Source organism: Protomyctophum bolini, assembly GCF_963924005.1.
Source record: "Protomyctophum bolini genome assembly, chromosome: 8".
Taxonomy (NCBI): domain Eukaryota; kingdom Metazoa; phylum Chordata; class Actinopteri; order Myctophiformes; family Myctophidae; genus Protomyctophum; species Protomyctophum bolini.
Genome location: NC_137869.1, coordinates 27429916 through 27436534, shown reverse-complemented (window position 1 = coordinate 27436534; position 6619 = coordinate 27429916).

Here is a 6619-nt window from a genome sequence, read left to right as displayed (position 1 = left end):
GTTATAGGTGAACAGTACTGTACTGTACTGTACATAATGCGTCGCATGTCGTTATAGGTGAACAGTACTGTACTGTACATAATGCGTCGCATGTCGTTATAGGTGAACAGTACTGTACTGTACTGTACATAATGCGTCGCATGTCGTTATAGGTGAACAGTACTGTACTGTACTGTACATTATGTGTCGCATGTCGTTATAGGTGAACAGTACTGTACTGTACTGTACATTATGTGTCGCATGTCGTTATAGGTGAACAGTACTGTACTGTACTGTACATAATGCGTCGCATGTCGTTATAGGTGAATAGTACTGTACTGTACATTATGTGTCGCATGTCGTTATAGGTGAACAGTGCTGTACTGTACATAATGCGTCGCATGTCGTTATAGGTGAACAGTGCTGTACTGTACATAATGCGTCGCATGTCGTTATAGGTGAACAGTACTGTACTGTACTGTACATAATGTGTCGCATGTCGTTATAGGTGAACAGTACTGTACTGTACTGTACATAATGCGTCGCATGTCGTTATAGGTGAACAGTACTGTACTGTACTGTACATTATGTGTCGCATGTCGTTATAGGTGAATCACTCTACATCTGAAATCAGGGGGACGAAGCTCAGAGGCACTGCGACACCCCAAATGCGGAACCACAGGGATTCCGAAGGATACCGAGGGACATACACAACCCACCGAGACGGTTTAAATGGTTGTATGCGGCACAGACGGGCGAGGACCGAAGTCCAAACGCTCGGCAGCCACATCCAGCCAGGACCAAAGCAGAAGGCGCCCCTCTCCCACTCCCTTACGGGTGTAGGCCAGGACGCCTCTACTTTACTGTGGGGCCTTGAGCCCACGCGGGCCGGGCAAAGAGTGGTTGTACGCAGTGTAGATGGGCGAGGGCCGGAGCCCAGACGCCCGCCGACCAAGCACAACCCGGAACTCTAGATTGGTGGTATATTCCCCTCCTAACGGAGGAGCCTTACCCGAATCGGGTTACGAGCGTAAGGCGTCCCTGCAGAGCCCAAAGGGTTGCAGTGAACGTTAGGTCACCGCACTGCCCTCCAAGAGGGTGCGCCACAAACGTTGCCTGCGATCCGAAGATCCTAGCAAACATGCGGGCTTCATGCGGATTGACACCGTGCTCTTCCCCCTGACCGAAACGAGGCGAACTGCCGATCGAACAAGGCGGACGCCCCCGCATCGACCCCCACGCAAGCCCATGGGTCCCCCACCCGCCATGGCGGGCAGGCGGATCCATGAACGGCATGCCGGATCAAGCAACGAGAGCGCCCCTCGCATCCATCAACAACCCTTGCGGGCACAGTTCGGAAATACCACCAAGAAGGAGCAGAAAGCCCCGCTCCGCACCCAAAGAGCACGGGTCGGGGAACTGCTTAAGGGGCCTTGAGCCCCCGCGGGCCGGGCAAAGACTGGTTGTATGCGGCACAGGCGGGCTCGGCCAACTCGGCAGCCACATCCAACCAGGGAAATTGTCTGACTACGCTGCTTCCCATAAGGGATGGCAATGAAGGTCAAATAATTTAGGCACAAGAAGTTTGAGGTGACCTCATGGGTAGGAGGACACCTCGGACCCGCCGGCCACCGCCGCGCCCGCGAGGGACACTGATCGACTGATCGACAGTAACAGTAAAAGGAGACAGGAAACAGCCGTACTGTACTGTACATTATGTGTTGCATGTCGTTATAGGTGAGCCGTACTGTACTGTACTGTACTGTACTGTACATTATGTGTCGCATGTCGTTATAGGTGAGACGTAATGTACTGTACTGTACATTATGTGTCGCATGTCATTATAGGTGAACAGTACTGTACTGTACTGTACATAATGCGTCGCATGTCGTTATAGGTGAACAGTACTGTACTGTACTGTACATTATGTGTCGCATGTCGTTATAGGTGAACAGTACTGTACTGTACTGTACATAATGCGTCGCATGTCGTTATAGGTGAACAGTACTGTACTGTACTGTACATTATGTGTCGCATGTCGTTATAGGTGAACAGTACTGTACTGTACTGTACTGTACATTATGTGTCGCATGTCGTTATAGGTGAACAGTACTGTACTGTACTGTACATAATGCGTCGCATGTCGTTATAGGTGAACAGTACTGTACTGTACATAATGCGTCGCATGTCGTTATAGGTGAACAGTACTGTACTGTACTGTACATAATGCGTCGCATGTCGTTATAGGTGAACAGTACTGTACTGTACTGTACATTATGTGTCGCATGTCGTTATAGGTGAACAGTACTGTACTGTAATGTACATAATGCGTTGCATGTCGTTATAGGTGAACAGTACTGTACTGTACTGTACATTATGTGTCGCATGTCGTTATAGGTGAACAGTACTGTACTGTACTGTACATAATGCGTCGCATGTCGTTATAGGTGAACAGTACTGTACTGTACATAATGCGTCGCATGTCGTTATAGGTGAACAGTACTGTACTGTACTGTACATAATGCGTCGCATGTCGTTATAGGTGAACAGTACTGTACTGTACTGTCATAATGCGTCGCATGTCGTTATAGGTGAACAGTACTGTACTGTACTGTACATTATGTGTCGCATGTCGTTATAGGTGAACAGTACTGTACTGTACTGTACATTATGCGTCGCATGTCGTTATAGGTGAACAGTACTGTACTGTACTGTACATAATGCGTCGCATGTCGTTATAGGTGAACAGTACTGTACTGTACTGTACATTATGTGTCGCATGTCGTTATAGGTGAACAGTACTGTACTGTACTGTACATAATGCGTCGCATGTCGTTATAGGTGAACAGTACTGTACTGTACATAATGTGTCGCATGTCGTTATAGGTGAACAGTACTGTACTGTACTGTACATAATGCGTCGCATGTCGTTATAGGTGAACAGTACTGTACTGTACTGTACATTATGTGTCGCATGTCGTTATAGGTGAACAGTACTGTACTGTACATAATGCGTCGCATGTCGTTATAGGTGAACAGTACTGTACTGTACATAATGCGTCGCATGTCGTTATAGGTGAACAGTACTGTACTGTACTGTACATAATGCGTCGCATGTCGTTATAGGTGAACAGTACTGTACTGTACTGTACATTATGTGTCGCATGTCGTTATAGGTGAACAGTACTGTACTGTACTGTACATAATGCGTCGCATGTCGTTATAGGTGAACAGTACTGTACTGTACATAATGCGTCGCATGTCGTTATAGGTGAACAGTACTGTACTGTACATAATGCGTCGCATGTCGTTATAGGTGAACAGTACTGTACTGTACATTATGTGTCGCATGTCGTTATAGGTGAACAGTACTGTACTGTACTGTACATTATGTGTCGCATGTCGTTATAGGTGAACAGTACTGTACTGTACATTATGTGTCGCATGTCGTTATAGGTGAACAGTACTGTACTGTACTGTACATAATGCGTCGCATGTCGTTATAGGTGAACAGTACTGTACTGTACTGTACATAATGCGTCGCATGTCGTTATAGGTGAACAGTACTGTACTGTACTGTACATAATGCGTCGCATGTCGTTATAGGTGAACAGTACTGTACTGTACTGTACATTATGTGTCGCATGTCGTTATAGGTGAACTGTACTGTACTGTACATAATGCGTCGCATGTCGTTATAGGTGAACAGTACTGTACTGTACTATACATTATGTGTCGCATGTCGTTATAGGTGAATCACTCTACATCTGAAATCAGGGGGACGAAGCTCAGAGGCGCTGCGAACCCCAAAAGCGGAATCACAAGGATTCCGAAGGACAATTCCAATCTGAATTCAAGGGGACGAAGTGCCTAGGCACTGCGACACCCCAAATGCGGAACCACAGGGATTCCGAAGGATACCGAGGGACATACACAACCCACCGAGACGGTTTAAATGGTTGTATGCGGCACAGACGGGCGAGGACCGAAGTCCAAACGCTCGGCAGCCACATCCAGCCAGGACCAAAGCAGAAGGCGCCCCTCTCCCACTCCCTTACGGGTGTAGGCCAGGACGCCTCTACTTTACTGTGGGGCCTTGAGCCCACGCGGGCCGGGCAAAGAGTGGTTGTACGCAGTGTAGATGGGCGAGGGCCGGAGCCCAGACGCCCGCCGACCAAGCACAACCCGGAACTCTAGATTGGTGGTATATTCCCCTCCTAACGGAGGAGCCTTACCCGAATCGGGTTACGAGCGTAAGGCGTCCCTGCAGAGCCCAAAGGGTTGCAGTGAACGTTAGGTCACCGCACTGCCCTCCAAGAGGGTGCGCCACAAACGTTGCCTGCGATCCGAAGATCCTAGCAAACATGCGGGCTTCATGCGGATTGACACCGTGCTCTTCCCCCCGACCGAAACGAGGCGAACTGCCGATCGAACAAGGCGGACGCCCCCGCACCGACCCCCACGCAAGCCCATGGGTCCCCCACCCGCCATGGCGGGCAGGCGGATCCATGAACGGCATGCCGGATCAAGCAACGAGAGCGCCCCTCGCATCCATCAACAACCCTTGCGGGCACAGTTCGGAAATACCACCAAGAAGGAGCAGAAAGCCCCGCTCCGCACCCAAAGAGCACGGGTCGGGGAACTGCTTAAGGGGCCTTGAGCCCCCGCGGGCCGGGCAAAGACTGGTTGTATGCGGCACAGGCGGGCTCGGCCAACTCGGCAGCCACATCCAACCAGGGAAATTGTCTGACTACGCTGCTTCCCATAAGGGATGGCAATGAAGGTCAAATAATTTAGGCACAAGAAGTTTGAGGTGACCTCATGGGTAGGAGGACACCTCGGACCCGCCGGCCACCGCCGCGCCCGCGAGGGACACTGATCGACTGATCGACAGTAACAGTAAAAGGAGACAGGAAACAGCCGTACTGTACTGTACATTATGTGTTGCATGTCGTTATAGGTGAGCCGTACTGTACTGTACTGTACTGTACTGTACTGTACATTATGTGTCGCATGTCGTTATAGGTGAGACGTAATGTACTGTACTGTACATTATGTGTCGCATGTCATTATAGGTGAACAGTACTGTACTGTACTGTACATAATGCGTCGCATGTCGTTATAGGTGAACAGTACTGTACTGTACTGTACATTATGTGTCGCATGTCGTTATAGGTGAACAGTACTGTACTGTACTGTACATAATGCGTCGCATGTCGTTATAGGTGAACAGTACTGTACTGTACTGTACATTATGTGTCGCATGTCGTTATAGGTGAACAGTACTGTACTGTACTGTACTGTACATTATGTGTCGCATGTCGTTATAGGTGAACAGTACTGTACTGTACTGTACATAATGCGTCGCATGTCGTTATAGGTGAACAGTACTGTACTGTACATAATGCGTCGCATGTCGTTATAGGTGAACAGTACTGTACTGTACTGTACATTATGTGTCGCATGTCGTTATAGGTGAACAGTACTGTACTGTAATGTACATAATGCGTCGCATGTCGTTATAGGTGAACAGTACTGTACTGTACTGTACATTATGTGTCGCATGTCGTTATAGGTGAACAGTACTGTACTGTACTGTACATAATGCGTCGCATGTCGTTATAGGTGAACAGTACTGTACTGTACATAATGCGTCGCATGTCGTTATAGGTGAACAGTACTGTACTGTACTGTACATAATGCGTCGCATGTCGTTATAGGTGAACAGTACTGTACTGTACTGTACATTATGTGTCGCATGTCGTTATAGGTGAACAGTACTGTACTGTACTGTACATAATGCGTCGCATGTCGTTATAGGTGAACAGTACTGTACTGTACTGTACATTATGTGTCGCATGTCGTTATAGGTGAACAGTACTGTACTGTACTGTACATTATGTGTCGCATGTCGTTATAGGTGAACAGTACTGTACTGTACTGTACATAATGCGTCGCATGTCGTTATAGGTGAACAGTACTGTACTGTACTGTACATAATGCGTCGCATGTCGTTATAGGTGAACAGTACTGTACTGTACATAATGCGTCGCATGTCGTTATAGGTGAACAGTACTGTACTGTACATAATGCGTCGCATGTCGTTATAGGTGAACTGTACTGTACTGTACATAATGCGTCGCATGTCGTTATAGGTGAACAGTACTGTACTGTACTGTACATAATGCGCCGCATGTCGTTATAGGTGAACAGTACTGTACTGTACTATACATTATGTGTCGCATGTCGTTATAGGTGAATCACTCTACATCTGAAATCAGGGGGACGAAGCTCAGAGGCGCTGCGAACCCCAAAAGCGGAATCACAAGGATTCCGAAGGACAATTCCAATCTGAATTCAAGGGGACGAAGTGCCTAGGCACTGCGACACCCCAAATGCGGAACCACAGGGATTCCGAAGGATACCGAGGGACATACACAACCCACCGAGACGGTTTAAATGGTTGTATGCGGCACAGACGGGCGAGGACCGAAGTCCAAACGCTCGGCAGCCACATCCAGCCAGGACCAAAGCAGAAGGCGCCCCTCTCCCACTCCCTTACGGGTGTAGGCCAGGACGCCTCTACTTTACTGTGGGGCCTTGAGCCCACGCAGGCCGGGCAAAGAGTGGTTGTACGCAG